Consider the following 24,194-nt stretch of genomic DNA (forward strand, 5'->3'; position numbering starts at 1 on the left):
AATCGTCTCCATGCTCCAAATCCATTTTAAAGCCATTTTTAAGGCATTTCGCGCATACATGAAATGAACACATTTTTCTCCAAAACTATAACAGATGCAAGCTTGTCCTGTTTGGTGGAGATGATATTTAATAAAATAAGTAGAAATCCACTAAAAGTTTTGTTTGGTTATCTTGCAATCCCGAGATAATCGTCTCCATGCTCCAAATCCATTTTAAAGCCATTTTAAGGCATTTCGCGCATACATGAAATGAACACATTTTTCTCCAAAACTATAACAGATGCAAGCTTGTCCTGTTTGGTGGAGATGATATTTAATAAAATAAGTAGAAATCCACTAAAAGTTTTGTTTGGTTATCTTGCAATCCCGAGATAATCGTCTCCATGCTCCAAATCCATTTTAAAGCCATTTTTAAGGCATTTCGCGCATACATGAAATGAACACATTTTTCTCCAAAACTATAACAGATGCAAGCTTGTCCTGTTTGGTGGAGATAATATTTAATAAAATAAGTAGAAATCTACTAAAAGTTTCGTTTGTTTATATTGCCATCCTGAGATAATCGTCTCCATGCTCCAAATCCATTTTAAAGCCATTTCAAAGGCATTTTGCGCATACATGAAATGAACACATTTTTCTCCAAAACTATAACACATGCAAGCTTGTCCTGTTTGGTGGAGATGATATTTAATAAAATAAGTAGAAATCCACTAAAAGTTTTGTTTGGTTATCCTGCAATCCCGAGATAATCGTCTCCATGCTCCAAATCCATTTTAAAGCCATTTTTAAGGCATTTCGCGCATACATGAAATGAACACATTTTTCTCCAAAACTATAACAGATGCAAGATTGTCCTGTTTGGTGGAGATGATATTTAATAAAATAAGTAGAAATCCACTAAAAGTTTTGTTTGGTTATCTTGCAATCCCGAGATAATCGTCTCCATGCTCCAAATCCATTTTAAAGCCATTTTTAAGGCATTTCGCGCATACATGAAATGAACACATTTTTCTCCAAAACTATAACAGATGCAAGCTTGTCCTGTTTGGTGGAGATGATATTTAATAAAATAAGTAGAAATCCACTAAAAGTTTTGTTTGGTTATATTGCAATCCCGAGATAATCGTCTCCATGCTCCAAATCCATTTTAAAGCCATTTTTAAGGCATTTCGCGCATACATGAAATGAACACATTTTTCTCCAAAACTATAACAGATGCAAGCTTGTCCTGTTTGGTGGAGATGATATTTAATAAAATAAGTAGAAATCCACTAAAAGTTTTGTTTGGTTATCTTGCAATCCCGAGATAATCGTCTCCATGCTCCAAATCCATTTTAAAGCCATTTTTAAGGCATTTCGCGCATACATGAAATGAACACATTTTTCTCCAAAACTATAACAGATGCAAGCTTGTACTGTTTGGTGGAGATGATATTTAATAAAATAAGTAGAAATCCACTAAAAGTTTTGTTTGGTTATCTTGCAATCCCGAGATAATCGTCTCCATGCTCCAAATCCATTTTAAAGCCATTTTTAAGGCATTTCGCGCATACATGAAATGAACACATTTTTCTCCAAAACTTTAACAGATGCAAGCTTGTCCTGTTTGGTGGAGATGATATTTAATAAAATAAGTAGAAATCTACTAAAAGTTTTGTTTGGTTATCTTGCAATCCCGAGATAATCGTCTCCATGCTCCAAATCCATTTTAAAGCCATTTTTAAGGCATTTCGCGCATACATGAAATGAACACATTTTTCTCCAAAACTATAACAGATGCAAGCTTGTCCTGTTTGGTGGAGATGATATTTAATAAAATAAGTAGAAATCTACTAAAAGTTTTGTTTGGTTATCTTGCAATCCCGAGATAATCGTCTCCATGCTCCAAATCCATTTTAAAGCCATTTTTAAGGCATTTCGCGCATACATGAAATGAACACATTTTTCTCCAAAACTATAACAGATGCAAGCTTGTCTTGTTTGGTGGAGATGATATTTAATAAAATAAGTAGAAATCCACTAAAAGTTTTGTTTGGTTATCTTGCAATCCCGAGATAATCGTCTCCATGCTCCAAATCCATTTTAAAGCCATTTTTAAGGCATTTCGCGCATACATGAAATGAACACATTTTTCTCCAAAACTATAACAGATGCAAGCTTGTCCTGTTTGGTGGAGATGATATTTAATAACATAAGTAGAAATCCACTAAAAGTTTTGTTTGGTTATCTTGCAATCCCGAGATAATCGTCTCCATGCTCCAAATCCATTTTAAAGCCATTTTTAAGGCATTTCGCGCATACATGAAATGAACACATTTTTCTCCAAAACTATAACAGATGCAAGCTTGTCCTGTTTGGTGGAGATGATATTTAATAAAATAAGTAGAAATCCACTAAAAGTTTTGTTTGGTTATCTTGCAATCCCGAGATAATCGTCTCCATGCTCCAAATCCATTTTAAAGCCATTTTTAAGGCATTTCGCGCATACATGAAATGAACACATTTTTCTCCAAAACTATAACACATGCAAGCTTGTCCTGTTTGGTGGAGATGATATTTAATAAAATAAGTAGAAATCCACTAAAAGTTTTGTTTGGTTATCTTGCAATCCCGAGATAATCGTCTCCATGCTCCAAATCCATTTTAAAGCCATTTTTAAGGCATTTCGCGCATACATGAAATGAACACATTTTTCTCCAAAACTATAACAGATGCAAGCTTGTCCTGTTTGGTGGAGATGATATTTAATAAAATAAGTAGAAATCCACTAAAAGTTTTGTTTGGTTATCTTGCAATCCCGAGATAATCGTCTCCATGCTCCAAATCCATTTTAAAGCCATTTTTAAGGCATTTCGCGCATACATGAAATGAACACATTTTTCTCCAAAACTATAACAGATGCAAGCTTGTCCTGTTTGGTGGAGATGATATTTAATAAAATAAGTAGAAATCCACTAAAAGTTTTGTTTGGTTATCTTGCAATCCCGAGATAATCGTCTCCATGCTCCAAATCCATTTTAAAGCCATTTTTAAGGCATTTCGCGCATACATGAAATGAACACATTTTTCTCCAAAACTATAACAGATGCAAGCTTGTCCTGTTTGGTGGAGATGATATTTAATAAAATAAGTAGAAATCCACTAAAAGTTTTGTTTGGTTATATTGCAATCCCGAGATAATCGTCTCCATGCTCCAAATCCATTTTAAAGCCATTTTTAAGGCATTTCGCGCATACATGAAATGAACACATTTTTCTCCAAAACTATAACAGATGCAAGCTTGTCCTGTTTGGTGGAGATGATATTTAATAAAATAAGTAGAAATCCACTAAAAGTTTTGTTTGGTTATCTTGCAATCCCGAGATAATCGTCTCCATGCTCCAAATCCATTTTAAAGCCATTTTTAAGGCATTTCGCGCATACATGAAATGAACACATTTTTCTCCAAAACTATAACAGATGCAAGCTTGTCCTGTTTGGTGGAGATGATATTTAATAAAATAAGTAGAAATCCACTAAACGTTTTGTTTGGTTATCTTGCAATCCCGAGATAATCGTCTCCATGCTCCAAATCCATTTTAAAGCCATTTTTAAGGCATTTCGCGCATACATGAAATGAACACATTTTTCTCCAAAACTATAACAGATGCAAGCTTGTCCTGTTTGGTGGAGATGATATTTAATAAAATAAGTAGAAATCCACTAAAAGTTTTGTTTGGTTATCTTGCAATCCCGAGATAATCGTCTCCATGCTCCAAATCCATTTTAAAGCCATTTTTAAGGCATTTCGCGCATACATGAAATTAACACATTTTTCCCCAAAACTATAACAGATGCAAGCTTGTCCTGTTTGGTGGAGATGATATTTAATAAAATAAGTAGAAATCCACTAAAAGTTTTGTTTGGTTATCTTGCAATCCCGAGATAATCGTCTCCATGCTCCAAATCCATTTTAAAGCCATTTCAAAGGCATTTTGCGCATACATGAAATGAACACATTTTTCTCCAAAACTATAACACATGCAAGCTTGTCCTGTTTGGTGGAGATGATATTTAATAAAATAAGTAGAAATCCACTAAAAGTTTTGTTTGGTTATCTTGCAATCCCGAGATAATCGTCTCCATGCTCCAAATCCATTTTAAAGCCATTTTTAAGGCATTTCGCGCATACATGAAATGAACACATTTTTCTCCAAAACTATAACAGATGCAAGCTTGTCCTGTTTGGTGGAGATGATATTTAATAAAATAAGTAGAAATCCACTAAAAGTTTTGTTTGGTTATCTTGCAATCCCGAGATAATCGTCTCCATGCTCCAAATCCATTTTAAAGCCATTTTTAAGGCATTTCGCGCATACATGAAATGAACACATTTTTCTCCAAAACTATAACAGATGCAAGCTTGTCCTGTTTGGTGGAGATGATATTTAATAAAATAAGTAGAAATCCACTAAAAGTTTTGTTTGGTTATCTTGCAATCCCGAGATAATCGTCTCCATGCTCCAAATCCATTTTAAAGCCATTTTTAAGGCATTTCGCGCATACATGAAATGAACACATTTTTCTCCAAAACTATAACAGATGCAAGCTTGTCCTGTTTGGTGGAGATGATATTTAATAAAATAAGTAGAAATCCACTAAAAGTTTTGTTTGGTTATATTGCAATCCCGAGATAATCGTCTCCATGCTCCAAATCCATTTTAAAGCCATTTTTAAGACATTTCGCGCATACATGAAATGAACACATTTTTCTCCAAAACTATAACAGATGCAAGCTTGTCCTGTTTGGTGGAGATGATATTTAATAAAATAAGTAGAAATCCACTAAAAGTTTTGTTTGGTTATCTTGCAATCCCGAGATAATCGTCTCCATGCTCCAAGTCCATTTTAAAGCCATTTTTAAGGCATTTCGCGCATACATGAAATGAACACATTTTTCTCCAAAACTATAACAGATGCAAGCTTGTCCTGTTTGGTGGAGATGATATTTAATAAAATAAGTAGAAATCCACTAAAAGTTTTGTTTGGTTATCTTGCAATCCCGAGATAATCGTCTCCATGCTCCAAATCCATTTTAAAGCCATTTTTAAGGCATTTCGCGCATACATGAAATGAACACATTTTTCTCCAAAACTATAACAGATGCAAGCTTGTCCTGTTTGGTGGAGATGATATTTAATAAAATAAGTAGAAATCCACTAAAAGTTTTGTTTGGTTATCTTGCAATCCCGAGATAATCGTCTCCATGCTCCAAATCCATTTTAAAGCCATTTTTAAGGCATTTCGCGCATACATGAAATGAACACATTTTTCTCCAAAACTATAACAGATGCAAGCTTGTCCTGTTTGGTGGAGATGATATTTAATAAAATAAGTAGAAATCCACTAAAAGTTTTGTTTGGTTATCTTGCAATCCCGAGATAATCGTCTCCATGCTCCAAATCCATTTTAAAGCCATTTTTAAGGCATTTCGCGCATACATGAAATGAACACATTTTTCTCCAAAACTATAACAGATGCAAGCTTGTCCTGTTTGGTGGAGATGATATTTAATAAAATAAGTAGAAATCCACTAAAAGTTTTGTTTGGTTATCTTGCAATCCCGAGATAATCGTCTCCATGCTCCAAATCCATTTTAAAGCCATTTTTAAGGCATTTCGCGCATACATGAAATGAACACATTTTTCTCCAAAACTATAACAGATGCAAGCTTGTCCTGTTTGGTGGAGATGATATTTAATAAAATAAGTAGAAATCCACTAAAAGTTTTGTTTGGTTATCTTGCAATCCCGAGATAATCGTCTCCATGCTCCAAATCCATTTTAAAGCCATTTTTAAGGCATTTCGCGCATACATGAAATGAACACATTTTTCTCCAAAACTATAACAGATGCAAGCTTGTCCTGTTTGGTGGAGATGATATTTAATAAAATAAGTAGAAATCCACTAAAAGTTTTGTTTGGTTATCTTGCAATCCCGAGATAATCGTCTCCATGCTCCAAATCCATTTTAAAGCCATTTTTAAGGCATTTCGCGCATACATGAAATGAACACATTTTTCTCCAAAACTATAACAGATGCAAGCTTGTCCTGTTTGGTGGAGATGATATTTAATAAAATAAGTAGAAATCCACTAAAAGTTTTGTTTGGTTATCTTGCAATCCCGAGATAATCGTCTCCATGCTCCAAATCCATTTTAAAGCCATTTTTAAGGCATTTCGCGCATACATGAAATGAACACATTTTTCTCCAAAACTATAACAGATGCAAGCTTGTCCTGTTTGGTGGAGATGATATTTAATAAAATAAGTAGAAATCCACTAAAAGTTTTGTTTGGTTATCTTGCAATCCCGAGATAATCGTCTCCATGCTCCAAATCCATTTTAAAGCCATTTTTAAGGCATTTCGCGCATACATGAAATGAACACATTTTTCTCCAAAACTATAACAGATGCAAGCTTGTCCTGTTTGGTGGAGATGATTTTTAATAAAATAAGTAGAAATCCACTAAAAGTTTTGTTTGGTTATATTGCAATCCCGAGATAATCGTCTCCATGCTCCAAATCCATTTTAAAGCCATTTTTAAGGCATTTCGCGCATACATGAAATGAACACATTTTTCTCCAAAACTATAACAGATGCAAGCTTGTCCTGTTTGGTGGAGATGATATTTAATAAAATAAGTAGAAATCCACTAAAAGTTTTGTTTGGTTATCTTGCAATCCCGAGATAATCGTCTCCATGCTCCAAATCCATTTTAAAGCCATTTTTAAGGCATTTCGCGCATACATGAAATGAACACATTTTTCTCCAAAACTATAACAGATGCAAGCTTGTCCTGTTTGGTGGAGATGATATTTAATAAAATAAGTAGAAATCCACTAAACGTTTTGTTTGGTTATCTTGCAATCCCGAGATAATCGTCTCCATGCTCCAAATCCATTTTAAAGCCATTTTTAAGGCATTTCGCGCATACATGAAATGAACACATTTTTCTCGAAAACTATAACAGATGCAAGCTTGTCCTGTTTGGTGGAGATGATATTTAATAAAATAAGTAGAAATCCACTAAAAGTTTTGTTTGGTTATCTTGCAATCCCGAGATAATCGTCTCCATGCTCCAAATCCATTTTAAAGCCATTTTTAAGGCATTTCGCGCATACATGAAATTAACACATTTTTCTCCAAAACTATAACAGATGCAAGCTTGTCCTGTTTGGTGGAGATGATATTTAATAAAATAAGTAGAAATCCACTAAAAGTTTTGTTTGGTTATCTTGCAATCCCGAGATAATCGTCTCCATGCTCCAAATCCATTTTAAAGCCATTTCAAAGGCATTTTGCGCATACATGAAATGAACACATTTTTCTCCAAAACTATAACACATGCAAGCTTGTCCTGTTTGGTGGAGATGATATTTAATAAAATAAGTAGAAATCCACTAAAAGTTTTGTTTGGTTATCTTGCAATCCCGAGATAATCGTCTCCATGCTCCAAATCCATTTTAAAGCCATTTTTAAGGCATTTCGCGCATACATGAAATGAACACATTTTTCTCCAAAACTATAACAGATGCAAGCTTGTCCTGTTTGGTGGAGATGATATTTAATAAAATAAGTAGAAATCCACTAAAAGTTTTGTTTGGTTATCTTGCAATCCCGAGATAATCGTCTCCATGCTCCAAATCCATTTTAAAGCCATTTTTAAGGCATTTCGCGCATACATGAAATGAACACATTTTTCTCCAAAACTATAACAGATGCAAGCTTGTCCTGTTTGGTGGAGATGATATTTAATAAAATAAGTAGAAATCCACTAAAAGTTTTGTTTGGTTATATTGCAATCCCGAGATAATCGTCTCCATGCTCCAAATCCATTTTAAAGCCATTTTTAAGGCATTTCGCGCATACATGAAAACTATAACAGATGCAAGCTTGTCCTGTTTGGTGGAGATGATATTTAATAAAATAAGTAGAAATCCACTAAAAGTTTTGTTTGGTTATCTTGCAATCCCGAGATAATCGTCTCCATGCTCCAAGTCCATTTTAAAGCCATTTTTAAGGCATTTCGCGCATACATGAAATGAACACATTTTTCTCCAAAACTATAACACATGCAAGCTTGTCCTGTTTGGTGGAGATGATATTTAATAAAATAAGTAGAAATCCACTAAAAGTTTTGTTTGGTTATCTTGCAATCCCGAGATAATCGTCTCCATGCTCCAAATCCATTTTAAAGCCATTTTTAAGGCATTTCGCGCATACATGAAATGAACACATTTTTCTCCAAAACTATAACAGATGCAAGCTTGTCCTGTTTGGTGGAGATGATATTTAATAAAATAAGTAGAAATCCACTAAAAGTTTTGTTTGGTTATCTTGCAATCCCGAGATAATCGTCTCCATGCTCCAAATCCATTTTAAAGCCATTTTTAAGGCATTTCGCGCATACATGAAATGAACACATTTTTCTCCAAAACTATAACAGATGCAAGCTTGTGCTGTTTGGTGGAGATGATATTTAATAAAATAAGTAGAAATCCACTAAACGTTTTGTTTGGTTATCTTGCAATCCCGAGATAATCGTCTCCATGCTCCAAATCCATTTTAAAGCCATTTTTAAGGCATTTCGCGCATACATGAAATGAACACATTTTTCTCCAAAACTATAACAGATGCAAGCTTGTCCTGTTTGGTGGAGATGATATTTAATAAAATAAGTAGAAATCCACTAAAAGTTTTGTTTGGTTATCTTGCAATCCCGAGATAATCGTCTCCATGCTCCAAATCCATTTTAAAGCCATTTCAAAGGCATTTCGCGCATACATGAAATTAACACATTTTTCTCCAAAACTATAACAGATGCAAGCTTGTCCTGTTTGGTGGAGATGATATTTAATAAAATAAGTAGAAATCCACTAAAAGTTTTGTTTGGTTATCTTGCAATCCCGAGATAATCGTCTCCATGCTCCAAATCCATTTTAAAGCCATTTCAAAGGCATTTTGCGCATACATGAAATGAACACATTTTTCTCCAAAACTATAACACATGCAAGCTTGTCCTGTTTGGTGGAGATGATATTTAATAAAATAAGTAGAAATCCACTAAAAGTTTTGTTTGGTTATCTTGCAATCCCGAGATAATCGTCTCCATGCTCCAAATCCATTTTAAAGCCATTTTTAAGGCATTTCGCGCATACATGAAATGAACACATTTTTCTCCAAAACTATAACAGATGCAAGCTTGTCCTGTTTGGTGGAGATGATATTTAATAAAATAAGTAGAAATCCACTAAAAGTTTTGTTTGGTTATCTTGCAATCCCGAGATAATCGTCTCCATGCTCCAAATCCATTTTAAAGCCATTTTTAAGGCATTTCGCGCATACATGAAATGAACACATTTTTCTCCAAAACTATAACAGATGCAAGCTTGTCCTGTTTGGTGGAGATGATATTTAATAAAATAAGTAGAAATCCACTAAACGTTTTGTTTGGTTATCTTGCAATCCCGAGATAATCGTCTCCATGCTCCAAATCCATTTTAAAGCCATTTTTAAGGCATTTCGCGCATACATGAAATGAACACATTTTTCTCCAAAACTATAACAGATGCAAGCTTGTCCTGTTTGGTGGAGATGATATTTAATAAAATAAGTAGAAATCCACTAAAAGTTTTGTTTGGTTATCTTGCAATCCCGAGATAATCGTCTCCATGCTCCAAATCCATTTTAAAGCCATTTCAAAGGCATTTTGCGCATACATGAAATGAACACATTTTTCTCCAAAACTATAACACATGCAAGCTTGTCCTGTTTGGTGGAGATGATATTTAATAAAATAAGTAGAAATCCACTAAAAGTTTTGTTTGGTTATCTTGCAATCCCGAGATAATCGTCTCCATGCTCCAAATCCATTTTAAAGCCATTTTTAAGGCATTTCGCGCATACATGAAATGAACACATTTTTCTCCAAAACTATAACAGATGCAAGCTTGTCCTGTTTGGTGGAGATGATATTTAATAAAATAAGTAGAAATCCACTAAAAGTTTTGTTTGGTTATCTTGCAATCCCGAGATAATCGTCTCCATGCTCCAAATCCATTTTAAAGCCATTTTTAAGGCATTTCGCGCATACATGAAATGAACACATTTTTCTCCAAAACTATAACACATGCAAGCTTGTCCTGTTTGGTGGAGATGATATTTAATAAAATAAGTAGAAATCCACTAAACGTTTTGTTTGGTTATCTTGCAATCCCGAGATAATCGTCTCCATGCTCCAAATCCATTTTAAAGCCATTTTTAAGGCATTTCGCGCATACATGAAATGAACACATTTTTCTCCAAAACTATAACAGATGCAAGCTTGTCCTGTTTGGTGGAGATGATATTTAATAAAATAAGTAGAAATCCACTAAAAGTTTTGTTTGGTTATCTTGCAATCCCGAGATAATCGTCTCCATGCTCCAAATCCATTTTAAAGCCATTTTTAAGGCATTTCGCGCATACATGAAATTAACACATTTTTCTCCAAAACTATAACAGATGCAAGCTTGTCCTGTTTGGTGGAGATGATATTTAATAAAATAAGTAGAAATCCACTAAAAGTTTTGTTTGGTTATCTTGCAATCCCGAGATAATCGTCTCCATGCTCCAAATCCATTTTAAAGCCATTTCAAAGGCATTTTGCGCATACATGAAATGAACACATTTTTCTCCAAAACTATAACACATGCAAGCTTGTCCTGTTTGGTGGAGATGATATTTAATAAAATAAGTAGAAATCCACTAAAAGTTTTGTTTGGTTATCTTGCAATCCCGAGATAATCGTCTCCATGCTCCAAATCCATTTTAAAGCCATTTTTAAGGCATTTCGCGCATACATGAAATGAACACATTTTTCTCCAAAACTATAACAGATGCAAGCTTGTCCTGTTTGGTGGAGATGATATTTAATAAAATAAGTAGAAATCCACTAAAAGTTTTGTTTGGTTATCTTGCAATCCCGAGATAATTGTCTCCATGCTCCAAATCCATTTTAAACCATTTTTAAGGCATTTCGCGCATACATGAAATGAACACATTTTTCTCCAAAACTATAACAGATGCAAGCTTGTCCTGTTTGGTGGAGATGATATTTAATAAAATAAGTAGAAATCCACTAAAAGTTTTGTTTGGTTATCTTGCAATCCCGAGATAATCGTCTCCATGCTCCAAATCCATTTTAAAGCCATTTTTAAGGCATTTCGCGCATACATGAAATGAACACATTTTTCTCCAAAACTATAACAGATGCAAGCTTGTCCTGTTTGGTGGAGATGATATTTAATAAAATAAGTAGAAATCCACTAAAAGTTTTGTTTGGTTATATTGCAATCCCGAGATAATCGTCTCCATGCTCCAAATCCATTTTAAAGCCATTTTTAAGACATTTCGTGCATACATGAAATTAACACATTTTTCTCCAAAACTATAACAGATGCAAGCTTGTCCTGTTTGGTGGAGATGATATTTAATAAAATAAGTAGAAATCCACTAAAAGTTTTGTTTGGTTATCTTGCAATCCCGAGATAATCGTCTCCATGCTCCAAGTCCATTTTAAAGCCATTTTTAAGGCATTTCGCGCATACATGAAATGAACACATTTTTCTCCAAAACTATAACAGATGCAAGCTTGTCCTGTTTGGTGGAGATGATATTTAATAAAATAAGTAGAAATCCACTAAAAGTTTTGTTTGGTTATCTTGCAATCCCGAGATAATCGTCTCCATGCTCCAAATCCATTTTAAAGCCATTTTTAAGGCATTTCGCGCATACATGAAATGAACACATTTTTCTCCAAAACTATAACAGATGCAAGCTTGTCCTGTTTGGTGGAGATAATATTTAATAAAATAAGTAGAAATCTACTAAAAGTTTCGTTTGTTTATATTGCCATCCTGAGATAATCGTCTCCATGCTCCAAATCCATTTTAAAGCCATTTCAAAGGCATTTTGCGCATACATGAAATGAACACATTTTTCTCCAAAACTATAACACATGCAAGCTTGTCCTGTTTGGTGGAGATGATATTTAATAAAATAAGTAGAAATCCACTAAAAGTTTTGTTTGGTTATCTTGCAATCCCGAGATAATCGTCTCCATGCTCCAAATCCATTTTAAAGCCATTTTTAAGGCATTTCGCGCATACATGAAATGAACACATTTTTCTCCAAAACTATAACAGATGCAAGCTTGTCCTGTTTGGTGGAGATGATATTTAATAAAATAAGTAGAAATCCACTAAAAGTTTTGTTTGGTTATCTTGCAATCCCGAGATAATCGTCTCCATGCTCCAAATCCATTTTAAAGCCATTTTTAAGGCATTTCGCGCATACATGAAATGAACACATTTTTCTCCAAAACTATAACAGATGCAAGCTTGTCCTGTTTGGTGGAGATGATATTTAATAAAATAAGTAGAAATCCACTAAAAGTTTTGTTTGGTTATCTTGCAATCCCGAGATAATCGTCTCCATGCTCCAAATCCATTTTAAAGCCATTTTTAAGGCATTTCGCGCATACATGAAATGAACACATTTTTCTCCAAAACTATAACAGATGCAAGCTTGTCCTGTTTGGTGGAGATGATATTTAATAAAATAAGTAGAAATCCACTAAAAGTTTTGTTTGGTTATCTTGCAATCCCGAGATAATCGTCTCCATGCTCCAAATCCATTTTAAAGCCATTTTTAAGGCATTTCGCGCATACATGAAATGAACACATTTTTCTCCAAAACTATAACAGATGCAAGCTTGTCCTGTTTGGTGGAGATGATATTTAATAAAATAAGTAGAAATCCACTAAAAGTTTTGTTTGGTTATCTTGCAATCCCGAGATAATCGTCTCCATGCTCCAAATCCATTTTAAAGCCATTTTTAAGGCATTTCGCGCATACATGAAATGAACACATTTTTCTCCAAAACTATAACAGATGCAAGCTTGTCCTGTTTGGTGGAGATGATATTTAATAAAATAAGTAGAAATCCACTAAAAGTTTTGTTTGGTTATCTTGCAATCCCGAGATAATCGTCTCCATGCTCCAAATCCATTTTAAAGCCATTTCAAAGGCATTTTGCGCAAACATGAAATGAACACATTTTTCTCCAAAACTATAACACATGCAAGCTTGTCCTGTTTGGTGGAGATGATATTTAATAAAATAAGTAGAAATCCACTAAAAGTTTTGTTTGGTTATCTTGCAATCCCGAGATAATCGTCTCCATGCTCCAAATCCATTTTAAAGCCATTTTTAAGGCATTTCGCGCATACATGAAATGAACACATTTTTCTCCAAAACTATAACAGATGCAAGCTTGTCCTGTTTGGTGGAGATGATATTTAATAAAATAAGTAGAAATCCACTAAAAGTTTTGTTTGGTTATCTTGCAATCCCGAGATAATCGTCTCCATGCTCCAAATCCATTTTAAAGCCATTTTTAAGGCATTTCGCGCATACATGAAATGAACACATTTTTCTCCAAAACTATAACAGATGCAAGCTTGTCCTGTTTGGTGGAGATGATATTTAATAAAATAAGTAGAAATCCACTAAAAGTTTTGTTTGGTTATCTTGCAATCCCGAGATAATCGTCTCCATGCTCCAAATCCATTTTAAAGCCATTTTTAAGGCATTTCGCGCATACATGAAATGAACACATTTTTCTCCAAAACTATAACAGATGCAAGCTTGTCCTGTTTGCTGGAGATGATATTTAATAAAATAAGTAGAAATCCACTAAAAGTTTTGTTTGGTTATATTGCAATCCCGAGATAATCGTCTCCATGCTCCAAATCCATTTTAAAGCCATTTTTAAGGCATTTCGCGCATACATGAAATGAACACATTTTTCTCCAAAACTATAACAGATGCAAGCTTGTCCTGTTTGGTGGAGATGATATTTAATAAAATAAGTAGAAATCCACTAAAAGTTTTGTTTGGTTATCTTGCAATCCCGAGATAATCGTCTCCATGCTCCAAGTCCATTTTAAAGCCATTTTTAAGGCATTTCGCGCATACATGAAATGAACACATTTTTCTCCAAAACTATAACAGATGCAAGCTTGTCCTGTTTGGTGGAGATGATATTTAATAAAATAAGTAGAAATCCACTAAAAGTTTTGTTTGGTTATCTTGCAATCCCGAGATAATCGTCTCCATGCTCCAAATCCATTTTAAAGCCATTTTTAAGGCATTTCGCGCATACATGAAATGAACACATTTTTCTCCAAAACTATAACAGATGCAAGCTTGTCCTGTTTGGTGGAGATGATATTTAATAAAATAAGTAGAAATCCACTAAAAGTTTTGTTTGGTTATCTTGCAATCCCGAGATAATCGTCTCCATGCTCCAAATCCATTTTAAAGCCATTTTTAAGGCATTTCGCGCATACATGAAATGAACACATTTTTCTCCAAAACTATAACAGATGCAAGCTTGTCCTGTTTGGTGGAGATGATATTTAATAAAATAAGTAGAAATCCACTAAAAGTTTTGTTTGGTTATCTTGCAATCCCGAGATAATCGTCTCCATGCTCCAAATCCATTTTAAAGCCATTTTTAAGGCATTTCGCGCATACATGAAATGAACACATTTTTCTCCAAAACTATAACAGATGCAAGCTTGTCCTGTTTGGTGGAGATAATATTTAATAAAATAAGTAGAAATCTACTAAAAGTTTCGTTTGTTTATATTGCCATCCTGAGATAATCGTCTCCATGCTCCAAATCCATTTTAAAGCCATTTCAAAGGCATTTTGCGCATACATGAAATGAACACATTTTTCTCCAAAACTATAACACATGCAAGCTTGTCCTGTTTGGTGGAGATGATATTTAATAAAATAAGTAGAAATCCACTAAACGTTTTGTTTGGTTATCTTGCAATCCCGAGATAATCGTCTCCATGCTCCAAATCCATTTTAAAGCCATTTTTAAGGCATTTCGCGCATACATGAAATGAACACATTTTTCTCCAAAACTATAACAGATGCAAGCTTGTCCTGTTTGGTGGAGATGATATTTAATAAAATAAGTAGAAATCCACTAAAAGTTTTGTTTGGTTATCTTGCAATCCCGAGATAATCGTCTCCATGCTCCAAATCCATTTTAAAGCCATTTTTAAGGCATTTCGCGCATACATGAAATGAACACATTTTTCTCCAAAACTATAACAGATGCAAGCTTGTCCTGTTTGGTGGAGATGATATTTAATAAAATAAGTAGAAATCCACTAAACGTTTTGTTTGGTTATCTTGCAATCCCGAGATAATCGTCTCCATGCTCCAAATCCATTTTAAAGCCATTTTTAAGGCATTTCGCGCATACATGAAATGAACACATTTTTCTCCAAAACTATAACAGATGCAAGCTTGTCCTGTTTGGTGGAGATGATATTTAATAAAATAAGTAGAAATCCACTAAAAGTTTTGTTTGGTTATCTTGCAATCCCGAGATAATCGTCTCCATGCTCCAAATCCATTTTAAAGCCATTTTTAAGGCATTTCGCGCATACATGAAATTAACACATTTTTCTCCAAAACTATAACAGATGCAAGCTTGTCCTGTTTGGTGGAGATGATATTTAATAAAATAAGTAGAAATCCACTAAAAGTTTTGTTTGGTTATCTTGCAATCCCGAGATAATCGTCTCCATGCTCCAAATCCATTTTAAAGCCATTTCAAAGGCATTTTGCGCATACATGAAATGAACACATTTTTCTCCAAAACTATAACACATGCAAGCTTGTCCTGTTTGGTGGAGATGATATTTAATAAAATAAGTAGAAATCCACTAAAAGTTTTGTTTGGTTATCTTGCAATCCCGAGATAATCGTCTCCATGCTCCAAATCCATTTTAAAGCCATTTTTAAGGCATTTCGCGCATACATGAAATGAACACATTTTTCTCCAAAACTATAACAGATGCAAGCTTGTCCTGTTTGGTGGAGATGATATTTAATAAAATAAGTAGAAATCCACTAAAAGTTTTGTTTGGTTATCTTGCAATCCCGAGATAATCGTCTCCATCCTCCAAATCCATTTTAAAGCCATTTTTAAGGCATTTCGCGCATACATAAAATGAACACATTTTTCTCCAAAACTATAACAGATGCAAGCTTGTCCTGTTTGGTGGAGATGATATTTAATAAAATAAGTAGAAATCCACTAAACGTTTTGTTTGGTTATCTTGCAATCCCGAGATAATCGTCTCCATGCTCCAAATCCATTTTAAAGCCATTTTTAAGGCATTTCGCGCATACATGAAATGAACACATTTTTCTCCAAAACTATAACAGATGCAAGCTTGTCCTGTTTGGTGGAGATGATATTTAATAAAATAAGTAGAAATCCACTAAAAGTTTTGTTTGGTTATCTTGCAATCCCGAGATAATCGTCTCCATGCTCCAAATCCATTTTAAAGCCATTTTTAAGGCATTTCGCGCATACATGAAATTAACACATTTTTCTCCAAAACTATAACAGATGCAAGCTTGTCCTGTTTGGTGGAGATGATATTTAATAAAATAAGTAGAAATCCACTAAAAGTTTTGTTTGGTTATCTTGCAATCCCGAGATAATCGTCTCCATGCTCCAAATCCATTTTAAAGCCATTTCAAAGGCATTTTGCGCATACATGAAATGAACACATTTTTCTCCAAAACTATAACACATGCAAGCTTGTCCTGTTTGGTGGAGATGATATTTAATAAAATAAGTAGAAATCCACTAAAAGTTTTGTTTGGTTATCTTGCAATCCCGAGATAATCGTCTCCATGCTCCAAATCCATTTTAAAGCCATTTTTAAGGCATTTCGCGCATACATGAAATGAACACATTTTTCTCCAAAACTATAACAGATGCAAGCTTGTCCTGTTTGGTGGAGATGATATTTAATAAAATAAGTAGAAATCCACTAAAAGTTTTGTTTGGTTATCTTGCAATCCCGAGATAATTGTCTCCATGCTCCAAATCCATTTTAAACCATTTTTAAGGCATTTCGCGCATACATGAAATGAACACATTTTTCTCCAAAACTATAACAGATGCAAGCTTGTCCTGTTTGGTGGAGATGATATTTAATAAAATAAGTAGAAATCCACTAAAAGTTTTGTTTGGTTATCTTGCAATCCCGAGATAATCGTCTCCATGCTCCAAATCCATTTTAAAGCCATTTTTAAGGCATTTCGCGCATACATGAAATGAACACATTTTTCTCCAAAACTATAACAGATGCAAGCTTGTCCTGTTTGGTGGAGATGATATTTAATAAAATAAGTAGAAATCCACTAAAAGTTTTGTTTGGTTATATTGCAATCCCGAGATAATCGTCTCCATGCTCCAAATCCATTTTAAAGCCATTTTTAAGACATTTCGTGCATACATGAAATTAACACATTTTTCTCCAAAACTATAACAGATGCAAGCTTGTCCTGTTTGGTGGAGATGATATTTAATAAAATAAGTAGAAATCCACTAAAAGTTTTGTTTGGTTATCTTGCAATCCCGAGATAATCGTCTCCATGCTCCAAGTCCATTTTAAAGCCATTTTTAAGGCATTTCGCGCATACATGAAATGAACACATTTTTCTCCAAAACTATAACAGATGCAAGCTTGTCCTGTTTGGTGGAGATGATATTTAATAAAATAAGTAGAAATCCACTAAAAGTTTTGTTTGGTTATCTTGCAATCCCGAGATAATCGTCTCCATGCTCCAAATCCATTTTAAAGCCATTTTTAAGGCATTTCGCGCATACATGAAATGAACACATTTTTCTCCAAAACTATAACAGATGCAAGCTTGTCCTGTTTGGTGGAGATGATATTTAATAAAATAAGTAGAAATCCACTAAAAGTTTTGTTTGGTTATCTTGCAATCCCGAGATAATCGTCTCCATGCTCCAAATCCATTTTAAAGCCATTTTTAAGGCATTTCGCGCATACATGAAATGAACACATTTTTCTCCAAAACTATAACAGATGCAAGCTTGTCCTGTTTGGTGGAGATAATATTTAATAAAATAAGTAGAAATCTACTAAAAGTTTCGTTTGTTTATATTGCCATCCTGAGATAATCGTCTCCATGCTCCAAATCCATTTTAAAGCCATTTCAAAGGCATTTTGCGCATACATGAAATGAACACATTTTTCTCCAAAACTATAACACATGCAAGCTTGTCCTGTTTGGTGGAGATGATATTTAATAAAATAAGTAGAAATCCACTAAAAGTTTTGTTTGGTTATCTTGCAATCCCGAGATAATCGTCTCCATGCTCCAAATCCATTTTAAAGCCATTTTTAAGGCATTTCGCGCATACATGAAATGAACACATTTTTCTCCAAAACTATAACAGATGCAAGCTTGTCCTGTTTGGTGGAGATGATATTTAATAAAATAAGTAGAAATCCACTAAACGTTTTGTTTGGTTATCTTGCAATCCCGAGATAATCGTCTCCATGCTCCAAATCCATTTTAAAGCCATTTTTAAGGCATTTCGCGCATACATGAAATGAACACATTTTTCTCCAAAACTATAACAGATGCAAGCTTGTCCTGTTTGGTGGAGATGATATTTAATAAAATAAGTAGAAATCCACTAAAAGTTTTGTTTGGTTATCTTGCAATCCCGAGATAATCGTCTCCATGCTCCAAATCCATTTTAAAGCCATTTTTAAGGCATTTCGCGCATACATGAAATGAACACATTTTTCTCCAAAACTATAACAGATGCAAGCTTGTCCTGTTTGGTGGAGATGATATTTAATAAAATAAGTAGAAATCCACTAAAAGTTTTGTTTGGTTATCTTGCAATCCCGAGATAATCGTCTCCATGCTCCAAATCCATTTTAAAGCCATTTTTAAGGCATTTCGCGCATACATGAAATGAACACATTTTTCTCCAAAACTATAACAGATGCAAGCTTGTCCTGTTTGGTGGAGATGATATTTAATAAAATAAGTAGAAATCCACTAAACGTTTTGTTTGGTTATCTTGCAATCCCGAGATAATCGTCTCCATGCTCCAAATCCATTTTAAAGCCATTTTTAAGGCATTTCGCGCATACATGAAATGAACACATTTTTCTCCAAAACTATAACAGATGCAAGCTTGTCCTGTTTGGTGGAGATGATATTTAATAAAATAAGTAGAAATCCACTAAAAGTTTTGTTTGGTTATCTTGCAATCCCGAGATAATCGTCTCCATGCTCCAAATCCATTTTAAAGCCATTTCAAAGGCATTTTGCGCAAACATGAAATGAACACATTTTTCTCCAAAACTATAACACATGCAAGCTTGTCCTGTTTGGTGGAGATGATATTTAATAAAATAAGTAGAAATCCACTAAAAGTTTTGTTTGGTTATCTTGCAATCCCGAGATAATCGTCTCCATGCTCCAAATCCATTTTAAAGCCATTTTTAAGGCATTTCGCGCATACATGAAATGAACACATTTTTCTCCAAAACTATAACAGATGCAAGCTTGTCCTGTTTGGTGGAGATGATATTTAATAAAATAAGTAGAAATCCACTAAAAGTTTTGTTTGGTTATCTTGCAATCCCGAGATAATCGTCTCCATGCTCCAAATCCATTTTAAAGCCATTTTTAAGGCATTTCGCGCATACATGAAATGAACACATTTTTCTCCAAAACTATAACAGATGCAAGCTTGTCCTGTTTGGTGGAGATGATATTTAATAAAATAAGTAGAAATCCACTAAAAGTTTTGTTTGGTTATCTTGCAATCCCGAGATAATCGTCTCCATGCTCCAAATCCATTTTAAAGCCATTTTTAAGGCATTTCGCGCATACATGAAATGAACACATTTTTCTCCAAAACTATAACAGATGCAAGCTTGTCCTGTTTGCTGGAGATGATATTTAATAAAATAAGTAGAAATCCACTAAAAGTTTTGTTTGGTTATATTGCAATCCCGAGATAATCGTCTCCATGCTCCAAATCCATTTTAAAGCCATTTTTAAGGCATTTCGCGCATACATGAAATGAACACATTTTTCTCCAAAACTATAACAGATGCAAGCTTGTCCTGTTTGGTGGAGATGATATTTAATAAAATAAGTAGAAATCCACTAAAAGTTTTGTTTGGTTATCTTGCAATCCCGAGATAATCGTCTCCATGCTCCAAGTCCATTTTAAAGCCATTTTTAAGGCATTTCGCGCATACATGAAATGAACACATTTTTCTCCAAAACTATAACAGATGCAAGCTTGTCCTGTTTGGTGGAGATGATATTTAATAAAATAAGTAGAAATCCACTAAAAGTTTTGTTTGGTTATCTTGCAATCCCGAGATAATCGTCTCCATGCTCCAAATCCATTTTAAAGCCATTTTTAAGGCATTTCGCGCATACATGAAATGAACACATTTTTCTCCAAAACTATAACAGATGCAAGCTTGTCCTGTTTGGTGGAGATGATATTTAATAAAATAAGTAGAAATCCACTAAAAGTTTTGTTTGGTTATCTTGCAATCCCGAGATAATCGTCTCCATGCTCCAAATCCATTTTAAAGCCATTTTTAAGGCATTTCGCGCATACATGAAATGAACACATTTTTCTCCAAAACTATAACAGATGCAAGCTTGTCCTGTTTGGTGGAGATGATATTTAATAAAATAAGTAGAAATCCACTAAAAGTTTTTTTTGGTTATCTTGCAATCCCGAGATAATCGTCTCCATGCTCCAAATCCATTTTAAAGCCATTTTTAAGGCATTTCGCGCATACATGAAATGAACACATTTTTCTCCAAAACTATAACAGATGCAAGCTTGTCCTGTTTGGTGGAGATAATATTTAATAAAATAAGTAGAAATCTACTAAAAGTTTCGTTTGTTTATATTGCCATCCTGAGATAATCGTCTCCATGCTCCAAATCCATTTTAAAGCCATTTCAAAGGCATTTTGCGCATACATGAAATGAACACATTTTTCTCCAAAACTATAACACATGCAAGCTTGTCCTGTTTGGTGGAGATGATATTTAATAAAATAAGTAGAAATCCACTAAACGTTTTGTTTGGTTATCTTGCAATCCCGAGATAATCGTCTCCATGCTCCAAATCCATTTTAAAGCCATTTTTAAGGCATTTCGCGCATACATGAAATGAACACATTTTTCTCCAAAACTATAACAGATGCAAGCTTGTCCTGTTTGGTGGAGATGATATTTAATAAAATAAGTAGAAATCCACTAAAAGTTTTGTTTGGTTATCTTGCAATCCCGAGATAATCGTCTCCATGCTCCAAATCCATTTTAAAGCCATTTCAAAGGCATTTTGCGCAAACATGAAATGAACACATTTTTCTCCAAAACTATAACACATGCAAGCTTGTCCTGTTTGGTGGAGATGATATTTAATAAAATAAGTAGAAATCCACTAAAAGTTTTGTTTGGTTATCTTGCAATCCCGAGATAATCGTCTCCATGCTCCAAATCCATTTTAAAGCCATTTTTAAGGCATTTCGCGCATACATGAAATGAACACATTTTTCTCCAAAACTATAACAGATGCAAGCTTGTCCTGTTTGGTGGAGATGATATTTAATAAAATAAGTAGAAATCCACTAAAAGTTTTGTTTGGTTATCTTGCAATCCCGAGATAATCGTCTCCATGCTCCAAATCCATTTTAAAGCCATTTTTAAGGCATTTCGCGCATACATGAAATGAACACATTTTTCTCCAAAACTATAACAGATGCAAGCTTGTCCTGTTTGGTGGAGATGATATTTAATAAAATAAGTAGAAATCCACTAAAAGTTTTGTTTGGTTATCTTGCAATCCCGAGATAATCGTCTCCATGCTCCAAATCCATTTTAAAGCCATTTTTAAGGCATTTCGCGCATACATGAAATGAACACATTTTTCTCCAAAACTATAACAGATGCAAGCTTGTCCTGTTTGGTGGAGATGATATTTAATAAAATAAGTAGAAATCCACTAAAAGTTTTGTTTGGTTATCTTGCAATCCCGAGATAATCGTCTCCATGCTCCAAATCCATTTTAAAGCCATTTTTAAGGCATTTCGCGCATACATGAAATGAACACATTTTTCTCCAAAACTATAACAGATGCAAGCTTGTCCTGTTTGGTGGAGATGATATTTAATAAAATAAGTAGAAATCCACTAAAAGTTTTTTTTGGTTATCTTGCAATCCCGAGATAATCGTCTCCATGCTCCAAATCCATTTTAAAGCCATTTTTAAGGCATTTCGCGCATACATGAAATGAACACATTTTTCTCCAAAACTATAACAGATGCAAGCTTGTCCTGTTTGGTGGAGATAATATTTAATAAAATAAGTAGAAATCTACTAAAAGTTTCGTTTGTTTATATTGCCATCCTGAGATAATCGTCTCCATGCTCCAAATCCATTTTAAAGCCATTTCAAAGGCATTTTGCGCATACATGAAATGAACACATTTTTCTCCAAAACTATAACACATGCAAGCTTGTCCTGTTTGGTGGAGATGATATTTAATAAAATAAGTAGAAATCCACTAAAAGTTTTGTTTGGTTATCTTGCAATCCCGAGATAATCGTCTCCATGCTCCAAATCCATTTTAAAGCCATTTTTAAGGCATTTCGCGCATACATGAAATGAACACATTTTTCTCCAAAACTATAACAGATGCAAGCTTGTCCTGTTTGGTGGAGATGATATTTAATAAAATAAGTAGAAATCCACTAAAAGTTTTGTTTGGTTATCTTGCAATCCCGAGATAATCGTCTCCATGCTCCAAGTCCATTTTAAAGCCATTTTTAAGGCATTTCGCGCATACATGAAATGAACACATTTTTCTCCAAAACTATAACAGATGCAAGCTTGTCCTGTTTGGTGGAGATGATATTTAATAAAATAAGTAGAAATCCACTAAAAGTTTTGTTTGGTTATCTTGCAATCCCGAGATAATCGTCTCCATGCTCCAAATCCATTTTAAAGCCATTTTTAAGGCATTTCGCGCATACATGAAATGAACACATTTTTCTCCAAAACTATAACAGATGCAAGCTTGTCCTGTTTGGTGGAGATGATATTTAATAAAATAAGTAGAAATCCACTAAAAGTTTTGTTTGGTTATCTTGCAATCCCGAGATAATCGTCTCCATGCTCCAAATCCATTTTAAAGCCATTTTTAAGGCATTTCGCGCATACATGAAATGAACACATTTTTCTCCAAAACTATAACAGATGCAAGCTTGTCCTGTTTGGTGGAGATGATATTTAATAAAATAAGTAGAAATCCACTAAAAGTTTTGTTTGGTTATCTTGCAATCCCGAAATAATCGTCTCCATGCTCCAAATCTATTTTAAAGCCATTTCAAAGGCATTTTGCGCACACATGAAATGAACACATTTTTCTCCAAAACTATAACACATGCAAGCTTGTCCTGTTTGGTGGAGATGATATTTAATAAAATAAGTAGAAATCCACTAAAAGTTTTGTTTGGTTATCTTGCAATCCCGAGATAATCGTCTCCATGCTCCAAATCCATTTTAAAGCCATTTTTAAGGCATTTCGCGCATACATGAAATGAACACATTTTTCTCCAAAACTATAACAGATGCAAGCTTGTCCTGTTTGGTGGAGATAATATTTAATAAAATAAGTAGAAATCTACTAAAAGTTTCGTTTGTTTATATTGCCATCCTGAGATAATCGTCTCCATGCTCCAAATCCATTTTAAAGTCATTTTTAAGGCATTTCGCGCATACATGAAATGAACACATTTTTCTCCAAAACTATAACAGATGCAAGCTTGTCCTGTTTGGTGGAGATGATATTTAATAAAATAAGTAGAAATCTACTAAAAGTTTTGTTTGGTTATCTTGCAATCCCGAGATAATCGTCTCCATGCTCCAAATCCATTTTAAAGCCATTTCAAAGGCATTTTGCGCATACATGAAATGAACACATTTTTCTCCAAAACTATAACACATGCAAGCTTGTCCTGTTTGGTGGAGATGATATTTAATAAAATAAGTAGAAATCCACTAAAAGTTTTGTTTGGTTATCTTGCAATCCCGAGATAATCGTCTCCATGCTCCAAATCCATTTTAAAGCCATTTTTAAGGCATTTCGCGCATACATGAAATGAACACATTTTTCTCCAAAACTATAACAG

This window comes from Anomaloglossus baeobatrachus (genome assembly GCF_048569485.1).
Source record: "Anomaloglossus baeobatrachus isolate aAnoBae1 chromosome 11 unlocalized genomic scaffold, aAnoBae1.hap1 SUPER_11_unloc_1, whole genome shotgun sequence".
NCBI classification, from domain to species: domain Eukaryota; kingdom Metazoa; phylum Chordata; class Amphibia; order Anura; family Aromobatidae; genus Anomaloglossus; species Anomaloglossus baeobatrachus.